Here is a 13,392-nt window from a genome sequence, read left to right on the forward strand (position 1 = left end):
AATACTGACCCATCTAATTTTTCACTGTCCTTGTAAATTTTTTTGATGTTAACCTTTTTCCCTAAGATCCATATACTTTTATGTTATAGTGTCAATTTTTGCTCACATTTTTTACTCCCCAACACTAGGAATTTCTTATTTATACTCTTTCCTTTGAAAAGTGTTTATCTTGGAAAATTTTGGCTTCCATTCAGGTGTTTTAATTATTTAGCCAGAAGCATAACTATATTGAAAATCAAACCAATTCTAATGTTAACAGGCATTCCAAGGAAGATATTTCTTCCCTATTCTAATCTGTAGATATAGAGAAAAAATATTAAGTTTAACCATATGAAATTGCCAATAATAAATCATTTGACCCAGAAAAATGGTAAAATCATAAGCTTCAACCCTTATAAATAAAAGCCTGGAAGCTGTCTAACATTGGGAAGGTATAGAGGCTTAAGATTATTACAAGGAGATTTATTTTTTTCTACTTCTTTATCTTTGCCTCATGCTTTATTAGGTTTACTGGTTATAAATGGCCTAAGTTACATTAAATAATGTGGTGCTCACTGTAAAGACATGTGTGGCAAGAGAGATCTGGGTAATCCCTGAGAATATTCCATTAAAATATAAGTTTCAGGAGGGCAGAGATTTGTCTGCACTATTATCAGCTTATCCTCTGTGTCTATGTTGGTGCCTGGCACAGAGCAGGTAATAAATAAATGTTGTAAGACTAAATTTATGAACAGACATACAGGAAGTTCTCACAAAGAATTAAATATATTTTGAGAATTGAGGGGGTCCAGGAGACACTGGAGTCCTCAGTAGCAAGACACCATGAATCTTCAGTCTAAGGTTCTGCCACTAAAGTAATGATCCTGAATACAATTATGTTTCCACGTGTCTGCTTCTCTCTGGGTAACTATCAGCATTCAGTCTCCTCTGTATATCGTTACCCTCTTTTCCCTTCCTGCTTTTCCCAAAATTTAGGTTGTCATGTCTTTTCAACCCCAATGTCATCTCAGGATCTTGAATATAACACCTGCCGTCTCTTAACTGCACCCTTTTAAACTTTGCTTACATTGCTAATGGCTTCATTCTTTCATGATTGGGACCAAGCATAGTACCTGTCCAGATAAATGGGTATTTTTAGACCTTGAGGGGAGTAACAAAATAGCCACACATGTGCAAAACATGTCCCTCGACAGGTTTTACCACCCTTGCTCTGGAGACAGAAGGAGGTCCAGAGTGGTAAGTCCAGAGATAAGGAGAAAAAAAGATGGCTAGTGGGGAAGTCCTTGTGGCAAAACTAACTAAAAAACTTTAGGATGGTGATACACCATATCAATATTCCATTGCAGGCTATGAGATGCTATGATATTGCTTTCTTCCTCATTATCATCCATTGAAACCATGGGCAGGCTAAAACCATTTTCTGGGGATGTCCTCTGTTTCTGTAACCTTTTCTTCTGAGGTTGTTTTGCAGGCAACCAACCTTAACCACCACTCACACAATCTGAGCACTGTGCAGAAACATAAACTACTGTCCTTTAGATGACTATTGAGATATTAGAAACAAAGGTCACCTCCCTCAGAACCAAGATGGTGGAGACAAGGAGACATCAGAAACAACCAAATGTGAGAGATCCTTCTATAAGGAAGATCCAGCCAAAATCCACTCTAGCATATATGGACACCTCTATAATTAACCAATTGGACAATGCCAAGTCAAACCTCTCCACTTCTGTCCTCTCCCCTCCTTTAATTCTCTCTTAATTCTAAATCGGAGAGACAGAGTTGAGCCTTACCTCCTGTCTCTTTGCCAGTTGACTTCACAATAAAACTCTTTCTTTTCTCAAAATCCCAATGTCATACTATTGGCCTCTGTGTGTTGGGCAGTGAGCACTTGCTTGGTAACATCATTTCCTCAGGAAAATCTACAAAACCCAATGGTCTTTTCTAAGTGGGATTTTTTGAGGGGTTGAATGAAGTGGAACAGTATTCCTTGTCAGGGGATACCATGCAGTAGAGAGAAGATAGCAAATAGAGGAGGCAGAGAAGAAAGGTGAGAAGAGAAACAATAGTGGGAAGAAACCTTGAGCATGTACTAATTTAGGAGCAGATGTGAGAGGAAAAATAAAACATTTTTCCTCAAAATATGAGACAAAGCCAGCCCTTGAATGTGTTACACTTTAAACTAAACACTCCTTGTATTTATGTCTTATGGTTGATAAAATTTTAGTTGCTACATTGTCTTATTTTGTCTCAGCTTTCTCAATTCCTTCTCATTCCTCATTTCAATACTGTGATGGTTGGGTTCATGTGTCAACTTGGCTAGGTGACCCAGCTGTCTGGTCAAGCGGGCACTGGCCTGACGATTGCTGTGAGGCTATTCGAGGCTGGTTAATAAACCAACGGGCTGGTTTGTCGGATCATCAGTCAATTGACTGCAGCTGACTGATGACTCATCAAGGGGCGTGCTTCCACAGTGAGAGAATGCAATTGGCTGGATTTGGTCCGGGTGATCAGTTGAAGGCTTATAAGCAGGACGGTTAGAGAACCTTCACTTCTTCTTTGGCTGCCCAGTGAAGCATTTCCTGGGGAGCTCATCGAAGTTGCTGGTTGGTTTCCTGAGGAGTTCGTCGAAGTTGTCGGTTCGTTTCCCGAGGAGTTCATCGGACATCTTCCTTGGAGTTGACAGTTTGTTACATCTCTCATTGATTCTGTCTCCCTAGAGAACCCTAACTAATACAACTTGGTACCAAGAGTGGTTCTTGAGAAACAGAATCTTAAAATGGGCTGTTACAATTTGTTTTCTACTCTGATTAGATTCAGAGGCACTAATGACTCTATTTCCAATAATCAAGAGGGCACTGACAGTCCATGGCAGGAGTTGGCAAAGGTAATAAGCAAAATAGCACCATTTGATTCTCCTAATCATAATCTAGTACGAAGCAAGGCTCTGGGTGACAGTGTTTTCGACACTTTAACGGAGTTTTGCAGTATTAAGAGGTATAATGATGTTGGCTGGCTGCTCTTAGATACTTTGGATACAGTTGTAAGAGAAAGGGATGAGCTAAAGGCTTCAAATTCAAAACTTAAACGCCGTATGACAGATGTAAAGGGTTCCATGTGTGCCCTGAAAGAAAATCTTATTTCCTGTGCCTGCAGACTGGAAGTTTCTGAAAATCAGACGCAGTCTCTCATTGTGCGAGTAGCATATTTACAACGTAAACTAAAATCTCAACCTCTCAGGGTGCCTGCTGTTAAAGTAAAGGCATTGATTGGAAAAGAATGGGATCCAGAAACTTGGGATGGGGACACATGGATTGATAATAATGACAGTGAGGATATTGGAACCCTGGATTCTGCTGGGTCATTGTTAGATTTACCTGTAGAGGGCTGTCCTGGGGAAACAGCTTCTCTACTTCCAGTCTGCCCTAAGGAGCCTGCCACCCAACCCCCACCTAAGGAGAGTAACCCTTCAATGCCTGCTAATCTTGTAATCACCTCCCCTGAGGAAGCAGCCCTCACTCTTTTGTCTGGAGAGATTAATCCTGTTTTAAGAGATGAAAATGGCTTGAGAGATAATTCTAACTCTTTTCATGACCCACCCCCACCACCAGTTTTTGCTTCAAGACCTATAACTAGGCTCAAATCCCAACAAGCCCCAAAGGGTGAGGTACAAAGTGTGACCCATGAGGAGGTACGCTATACTCCAAAAGAACTGTATGAGTTTTCCAATTTATACAGACAGAAACCAGGGGAATATGTGTGGGAATGGATATTGAGAGTGTGGGATAATGGTGGAAGGAATATAAGGTTGGATCAGGCTGAATTTACTGATATGGGCCCACTAAGCAGAGATTCTGCATTCAATGTTGTAGCTCGAGGGGTTAGAAAGAGTGTTAACAGTTTGTTTGGGTGGCTGGCTGAAACATGGATCAAAAGGTGGCCGGCATTACCAGAGGTTGAAATGCCAGAACTGCCCTGGTACAATGTGGAGGAGGGGATTCAAAGGCTTAGAGGGATTTGAATGTCAGAGTGGATTTATCATGGAAGACCTGCTCACACAGCCCTGGAATGTCCAGAGGACACACCTTTTACCAGGACTGTAAGGAATACATTTGTGAGACTAGCTCCATCATCCCTGAAGAGCTCTGTAGTTGCTCTTCTCTGTAGGTCAGATATTACTGTAGGAACTGCTGTCACTGAGCTGGAATCCTTAAACACAATGAGGATAATTGGGTCCAGAGTCAGCAGAAGCCAAGTGGCTGCAGTTAATTGCCACAGACAAAGTGGGCATGGCTACCATAATGGAAAACAGACTCAAAGCAGCAATCAAAATAATATGACTCGCAGAGACTTATGGTGTTGGCTAGAGTACCAAGTAGTAAAATAGATGGGCAATCGACTAAATTCTTGTTTGAACTATATAAGCAGAAGAATTCTAGGTCACATGAACAAAAGTCTCCCTTGAATTACAAAAACAGAGAGTCACGGCCCCTTAATCAATTCCCAGACTTGAGACAGTTTACAGATCCAGAGCCCCTTGAATGAAGAGAAGGCCGGGTATCCTTGGGGAAGGACCCTGTTACACTGCCAAAAATTTATACTGTTAATCTTCCTCCCAGCCTTCCCCAGGGGGACCTATGGCCTTTTACCAGGGTGACTGTGCATTGGGGAAAAGGAAATGATCAGATATTTCGTGGATTATTAGACACTGGGTCAGAAGTGACATTAATTCCCAGAGACCCAAAACGTCACTCTGGTCCACCAGTCAGAGTTGGGGCTTATGGAGGTCAGGTGATTAATGGAGTTTTAGCTCAGGTCCATCTCACAGTGGGTCCAGTGGGTCCCCAGACCCATTCTGTGGTTATTTCCCCAGTGCCGGAATGCATAATTGGAATAGACATACTCAGCAACTGGCAGAATCCTCACATTGGTTCCCTAACTCTTGGAGTGAGGGCTATTATGGTGGGAGAGGCCAAGTGAAAGCCACTAGAACTGCCCCTGCCTAGCAAAATAGTGAACCAGAAGCAATACCGGATTCCTGGAGGGATTGCAGAGATTAATGCCACTCTTAAGGACTTGAAGGATGCAGGGATGGTGATTCCCACCACATCCCCATTCAACTCTCCTATTTGGCCTGTGCAGAAAACAGATGGGTCTTGGGGGATTACTGTGGATTATCGTAAGCTTAACCAGTTGGTGACTCCAATTGCAGCTGCTGTTCCAGATGTGGTATCATTGCTTGAGCAAATCAACACATCCCCTGGTACCTGGTATGCAGCTATTGATCTGGCAAATGCTTTTTTCTCAATTGCTGTCAGCAAGGACCACCAGAAACAGTTTGCATTCAGCTAGCAAGGCCAGCAGTTTACATTCACTGTGCTACCTCAGGGTTATATCAACTCTCCAGCCCTATGTCATAATATTGTCCACAGGGATCTTGATCGTTTCTCCCTCCCACAAGACATCACACTGGTCCATTATATTGATGATATCATGTTGATTGGACCTAGTGAGCAAGAAGTAGCAACTATGCTAGATTTGTTGGTGAGGTATTTGCATGGCAGAGGATGGGAGATAAATCCAACAAAAATACAGGGGCCTTCCACCTCAGTAAAATTTCTAGGTGTCCAGTGGTGTGGGGCCTGTTGAGATATTCCTTCTAAGGTGAAGGATAAGCTGTTGCATCTGGCCCCTCCTACAACCAAAAAAGAGGCACAATGCTTAGTTGACCTCTTTGGGTTTTGGAGACAACATATTCCTCATTTAGGTGTGCTACTCCGGCCCATTTACCGAGTGACTAGAAAAGCTTCTAGTTTTGAGTGGGGACTGGAACAAGATGAGGCTCTGCGACAGGTCCAGGCTGCTGTGCAAGCTGCTCTGCCACTTGGGCCATATGATCCAGCTGACCCAATGGTGCTGGAAGTGTCAGTGGCAAATAGAGATGCTGTTTGGAGCCTTTGGCAGGCTCCTATAGGAGAATCACAATACAGGCCCTTAGGATTTTGGAGTAAAGCTTTACCATCCTCTGCAGATAACTACTCTCCATCTGAGAAACAGCTGTTGGCCTGCTACTGGGCCTTAGTAGAGACAGAATGCGTAACCATGGGCCACCAAATTACCATGAGACCTGAGTTACCTATCATGAGCTGGGTGTTGTCTGACCTACCAAGCCATAAAGTTGGGTGTGCACAGCAGCACTCCATCATAAAATGGAAATGGTATATATGAGCTAGAGCTCGAGCAGGTCCTGAAGGTACAAGTAAGTTACATGAGGAAGTGGCCCAAATGCCCATGGCCCCCACTCCTTCTATCTTACCTTCTCTTGCCCAGCCCACAGCTATGGCATCTTGGAGAGTTCCTTACAGTCAGCTGACTGAGGAAGAGAAGACTCAGGCCTGGTTTACAGATGGTTCTGCACGATATGCAGGCACCACCCGAAAGTGGACAGCTGCAGCACTGCAGCCCCTTTCTGGGATGTCCCTGAAGGACAGTGGTGAGGGGAAATCCTCCCAGTGGGCAGAACTTCGAGCAGTGCACCTGGTTGTTCACTTTGCTTGGAAGGAGAACTGGCCAGAGGTGCGTCTGTATACTGATTCCTGGGCTGTTGCTAATGGTTTGGCTGGATGGTCAGGGACTTGGAAGGGACATGATTGGAAGATTGGTGACAAAGAAGTCTGGGGAAGGGGTATGTGGATAGACCTTTCTGAGTGGGCAAACAACATGAAGATATTTGTGTCCCATGTGAATGCTCACCAGAGGGTGACTTCAGCAGAAGAAGGTTTTAATAACCAAGTGGATAAAATGACCCGTTTGGTGGATACCAATCAGCCTCTTTCCCCAGCAACTCCTGTCATTTCCCAATGGGCTCATGAACAAAGTGGTCATGGTGGTAGGGATGGAGGTTATGCATGGGCTCAGCAACATGGACTTCCACTCACCAAGGCTGACCTGGCCACAGCCACTGCTGAGTGTCCAACCTGCCAGCAGCAGAGACCCACACTCAGGCCCTGATATGGCACCATTCCTCGGGGTGATCAGCCTGCTACCTGGTGGCAGGTTGATTACATCGGACCACTTTCATTATGGAAAGGGCAGTGATTTGTTCTTACTGGAATAGACACATACTCCGGATATGGGTTTGCCTTCCCTGCATGGCATGCTTCTGCCAAAACTACAATCCGTGGACTTACAGAATGCCTCATCCACCATCATGGTATTCCACACAGCATTGCTTCGGACCAAGGAACCCACTTCACAGCAAATGAAGTGAGGGGATGAGCACATGCTCATGGAATTCTGTGGTCTTACCATGTTCCCCATAATCCAGAAGCAGCTGGGTTGATAGAACGGTGGAATGGCCTATTGAAGACTCAATTACGGCGCCAACTAGGTGGCAATACCTTGCAGAGTTGGGGCAGTGTTCTCCAGTAGGCTGTGTATGCTCTGAATCAGCGTCCACCCTATGGTGCTGTTTCTCCCATAGCCAGGATTCATGGGTCCAGGAATCAAGGGGTAGAAACAGGAGTGGCACCACTCACTATCACTCCTAGTGATCCACTACAGAAATTTTTGCTTCCTGTCCCTGCAAGTTTAAGCTCTGCTGGTCTACAGGTCTTGGTTCCAAAAGGAGGAGTGCTTCCACCAGGAAACACAACAATAATCCCATTGAACTGGAAGTTAAGGCTGCCACCTGGCCACTTTGGGCTTCTTATGCCTCTGAATCAACAGGCAAATAAGAGGATTACTGTACTGGCTGGGGTGATTGATCCTGACTATCAAGGGGAAATAGCACTGCAACTACACAATGGAAGTAAAGAAGAGTTTTCCTGGAATACAGGAGATCCCCTAGGGTGTCTCTTAGTACTACCATGTCCCATGATTCAAGTCAATGGAAAACTGCAACAACCCAATCCAGGCAGGACTACCAATGGCCAAGAAACTTCAGGAATGAAGGTTTGGGTCACCCCACCAGGCAAAGAACCACGGCCAGCTGAAGTGCTTGCTGAGGGTAAAGGGAACATGGAATGGTTAGTGGAAGAAGGTTGTGATAAATATGAACTATGGCCACGTGACCAGTTACAGAAATGAGGACTATGATGACATGAATATTTTGTTATGACTATGTTTGTATTTGTCTGTAAAGCAAATATGTTTGCTTTCTTCTCTGTCTTATCCCCTTATCGTATGGCATAAGCTGTAACGTTCATTTTGAAGACATGGTTTTAGGTGATGTGTACAACTGCCAAGTTGACAAGGGGTGGACTGTGATGGTTGGGTTCATGTGTCAACTTGGCTAGGTGACCCAGCTGTCTGGTCAAGCAGGCACTGGTCTGACGATTGCTGTGAGGATATTTGAGGCTGGTTAATAAACCAACGGGCTGGTTTGTTGGATCATCAGTCAATTGACTGCAGCTGACTGATGACTCATCAAGGGGCGTGCCTTCCACAATGAGAGAATGCAGTTGGCTGGATTTGGTCCGGGTGATCAGTTGAAGGCTTATAAGCAGGACGGTTAGAGAACCTTCACTTCTTCTTCGGCTGCCCAGTGAAGCATTTCCCGGGGAGCTCATCGAAGTTGCTGGTTGGTTTCCTGAGGAGTTCGTCGAAGTTGTCGGTTCGTTTCCCGAGGAGCTCATCGGACATCTTCCTTGGAGTTGACAGTTTGTTACATCTCTCATTGATTCTGTCTCCCTAGAAAACCCTAACTAATACAAATACTGTTGGGGAAAATAATTAAAAAATAAAATCTCCTGCCAACCTAGCCAATCCTCTCTGGAAAGGCCGAAAAGAATGAAGCAGTTTTATTTTTGAATAAGCATTAAATGAGACTGCAATGTGCATCACAGGCAATCCATGAATAAGATTATAACCACAGGAAGAAATATCACCCTTCTATATAGCCAGACATATATAACCCACTGCATAAATGACCTCCAAATAAACCATAACTTGTCCTTAGGTAAGAGGATATGTCAGCACTACTTGCTATGCAATGCTTATCCTAAATTCACCTGGTAATTGGGGAGGCCATCTGTGTTAGCTAATTTCCTTTATCCAAAGGAAAAATAAGACAAGCAGGTAGTTACAACCTGGAGTCAGGCATCTACATTAAACTTTCACATAGAGAGATAGGGCACTCTCTTCCTTGAAGTTTACAGGTCAAAGAGATGGTGCCAAGCCATCTCCTGGCTTGTAAAACTGGCAGTAGGCTTATTTAGCTTTTAAAAAGGCTTACATACTTTTGAAAGGAGATAGAGAAATAATTTGCAACAAGTTTTTTATAGGAAATGCTTTAATAAAAGGGAGGAAGAGTCTCCCTTTTGGCACCAGGGAATATTCAAAAAACAAATTTTACCTTGTATTTACCCTTATTTTTTTAGCAATTGTTCTCAAAAGAGGGCAATCTCTAGAGGTATTTTTGGTTGTCACAACTGGGGGTGAGTACAGGCATCTAGTGAGTAGAGGCTAGACATGATGCTAATCATCCATGTGCCCAGGACAATCCTTTGCAACAAAGAATTATCCAGCCCAAGATATCAATAGTGCAGAGGCTGAGAAACCCTGCTCTAAAAGGAAGGTTACCACATAATTAATCACATAAATTGGAATACTTATAGAATGAAAGGTTGGTGCTATTAATAATAGAGCTGGGACAGCAGACATATGCATAATGTATTGTCACCTTCTCTATAATCCAGTTGCCAATGAGTTGAATGCCAAGAATTATCCTTGTGTTATTGACAGAATCTCTCAGGATGTGCTATTACATGTTTAATAGTGGACTATACAGGAATTGGGAGACCCTTGATTTGTAGTGTCTGTGATTTCTGTAGCATAAAATCTGCCAGAATGGTCAGTTTCAAGCTGTCAACATGACATGACTAAATATGGAGTTGGGAAGAGATGCACAATAGCACACCAAATACTAAAATATAGTAAATCATTCGGAAGTGATAAATTTAAATCATTAAATATGATTTATTTAATTATAATTTTATATAATTTAATTTGAATAAAGGCTATTTTTAACAATTGATTTGCAAGTTGACTTGCAACTTTAATAATGCCCTTTCATGAGATGGTACAAGCTGGTTCTAGCACACCTGTGTAACTTATTTTATGATATAACCAGAAATAAGAGAACTCACTTTCTAGCTCTTGGGGGATATAAAATAAATACAAGGGGAGAGGATTTGTTTTATCTCTTTTCCACAAACCAAGTACACCTCTGCCTAAATCCTCCAATACCCTTCCTTACCCATCCCTACTCTCAAAAGAGGCAAAGTTACTTATCTCATTGTGCAGAGCTCAGGGTATTAGTTGAGCCATACTTTCTCAATGGAAAGAGTTACTTCAAAATCAAACTTGTCTCTGTTTCATCTTGTCTCCATGTGGCAAGTAGACTTAAACATGGCCTAGCCCCTTGGGAAAATATTGTGAGCTCCCTTTAAACATGCTCTTTCACTCAACAATCAAGAAGCCAGCTCACACTCTCCCCCACTGCAAGCACTTAAGAGCTTGCCTGTTCTCAAGTTAGAGAAGTTGGTTTTTGGCTTTGGTAACCTGCCATGATGCGGTTCGAGATTCTCCCTGGACTCACCATCATGGGGCATGTTAGCTCATCCTTGGAGTGGCCTCTGAGAACATTCATAAGTTCACAAATGGGGGCAAGGAAAAGAGTTTCCCATTATTCATATCAGTGGAGTTTGATGGAAAGAGATAGGCGGATCTATGGGGTGAATCATTACTATGTACCCAAGTATTTGGAGAATATTTACAGACTCAAGGAAGCATTTTCCTGATTGATGAAAAAATAACTCAGTTATGATCACCTACCCTTGCTGAAAGCTTATACTGTGGTGTATTATGTAGCATGCAGTGTATTATATAGTGCTTAATAAAAATAAAATGAAAAAGAAAAAGGCTTAGGCATGGAAGAATGGATGCCCATGTAGGCCATTACCTAAGTGCTATGCCCAACTCAACTGAGCCCTTATATAGATAGCCTGTGGCTCCTATGCTAGGATTCTGATAATAGGACATCAGTCTTATGACAGGCAAATTGGAGTCGTGTATACAGACTGTGGCATTTTGTTACGGACACCAAAGTTTTGCTGCAGCAAAGGAAGTCAGAAAGGAATTAGCTTCAGGGATTTTTGTAGACATCAAAAGGAAGTTAACTTGACTCCTATTGATTGGACAAGGGGTTCTCTGAATTATAGGGGTGGGTTTAGGGCAGGTAGACTTTCTTTTGTATTGAGTTAAAGGTAATAAACTAGGGGCTTGATCTGGGTTAAACTCCATGGTGGAGATTTCAAATTTCAAAAGATAAAGAGGAAATTTGAGGACTTTTTTTTTCTTTTTTTTTGCTTTGGCTTTTAGGGATCCCCAGGGCTTTCTCTATACAATTTTATCAGTATTAATTCCTGCTAAGTCTGCTATTTTGGAGACACCATTTCTAGAAGTCCCCAACTATAGATGCACTTGGCTTTCTCAATCCTTTAAGGCTCCAGATTATAGGACTCTCAGTCAGTTAGGAATGGAACTTAAAAATACCTCCCTCATTAAAAATTAGAGAGAAAAAAACATATGATCATCACAATTGATGCAGAAAAGTCATTTGAAAAAAAAATAGCTTGCTTTTATGATTAAAAAAACACTTAGAACACTAGGAATAGAAAAAAAATTGTCAACATGATATAGGGCATATATTAAAAGCCCACAACTAACATCATGCTTAATGGTGAAAAACTGAAGGCTTTTTCTCTAAGTTTAGGAACAAGACAAGGATGCCCACTGTCATCACTATTATTCAACATTGTACTGGAAGTTCTTGCCAGAGCAATTAGGCAAGAAAAAGAAATAAAGTCATTCAGATTGGAAAGGGAGAAGTAAAACTTTCCCTATTTGCAGATGATATGGTTCTATATACAGAAAGTCCTGAAAAACCCACAACAAAGCTCCTAGAGCTAATAAATGAATTCAGCAAAGTGTGGTTGGGTACAATAACATCACCCCAGAGTCAGTAGTGTTTCTAGAAAAAAGCAATGAACAATTGGATGAAGAAATCAAGAAAAAATTCCATTCACAATCAAATATCTAAGAATAAATCTAACCAAGGATTTAAAGGACTTTTACACAGAAAACTACAAAAGACTGCTAAAAGAAATTAAAGAAGATGTAAATAAATGGAAGCATATTTTGTCTTAATGGATTGAAAGCCTAAATATCATTAAATTGTCAATACTACCCAAAGTAATTCATAGATTCAATGCAATCCCAATCAATATTCCAATATTTTTGCAGCAATGGAAAAGCCAATCATCAAATTTATATGAAAGGATGGGAGACTCCAAATAGTCAAAACAATCTTTAAAAAGAGGAATGAAGTTGTAGGACTCACACTTCCCAGTCTTAAAACTTATTACAAAGCCACAGTAATGAAAATGGCATGGTACTGGCACAAGGATAGACATATAGACCAATGGAATAGAATTCAGAGGTCAGAAATCAACCCTCACATTTATGGCCAACTGATTTTTGACAAGGTGGCAAAGACTAGTCAATTGGGAAAGAATAGTCTCTTCAACAAATGGTGCTGGAAAAACTGGATCTCCATTGGCAAAACAAAATGAAGGACCCCTATCTCACACCATATACAAAAATAAACTCAAAATGGATCATAGGCCTTAATATAAGAGCCAGAATTATCAAACTCCTAGAAGAAAACAGAGGAAGGCTCTTCAGGACCTTGTGTTAGGCAGAGGTTTCTTAGACTTTACACCCAAAGTACAAGCAAAAAAGAGAAAGAATACATAAATGACACATCAACAAATTAAAATCTTCTGTACTTCAAAGGACTTTACCATGAAAGTATAAAAAATCAACCTACACAATGGAAGAAAATATTGGGAAACCACATATCTTATAAAGGATTAGTAACCAGAATATATAAAGAAATCCTTCAACTTAACAACAACAACAACAACAAAAAAAAAAAACAATAAAAATGGACAAAAGACTTGAACAGACATCTCTGTAAAGAAAGATGGCAGAAAGCACACAAAAAGATGTTCAACATCATTAACCATCAGGGAAATCAAATCAAAACCACAATGAGATACCATTTCACACCAATTTGAAAGACTGATATTTAAAAACAAAAAACAAAATAACAAATGATGGAGAGAATGCTGGGAAATAGGAACACTTATTCATTGCCATCGGCAATGTAAAATGGTGCGGCCAATGTGGAAGACAGTGTTGTGGTTCTTCAGAAAGCTAAGTATAGAACTACCATATGACCTGGCAATCCCACTAATAGGTATATATCCCAAAGAATTGAAAGCAGGGAACTTGAATAGATATTTGCACACCAATGTTCATAATGGC

General features: G+C 41.5%; 1 pseudogene; it reads left to right on the forward strand.

Moving 5' to 3' along the window:
• Positions 1–10,571: 10,571 nt before the first annotated feature.
• Positions 10,572–10,802, forward strand: LOC119530554 (annotated as a pseudogene).
• Positions 10,803–13,392: the final 2,590 nt, after the last annotated feature.

This window comes from Choloepus didactylus, chromosome 3, assembly GCF_015220235.1.
Source record: "Choloepus didactylus isolate mChoDid1 chromosome 3, mChoDid1.pri, whole genome shotgun sequence".
NCBI lineage: Eukaryota > Metazoa > Chordata > Mammalia > Pilosa > Megalonychidae > Choloepus > Choloepus didactylus.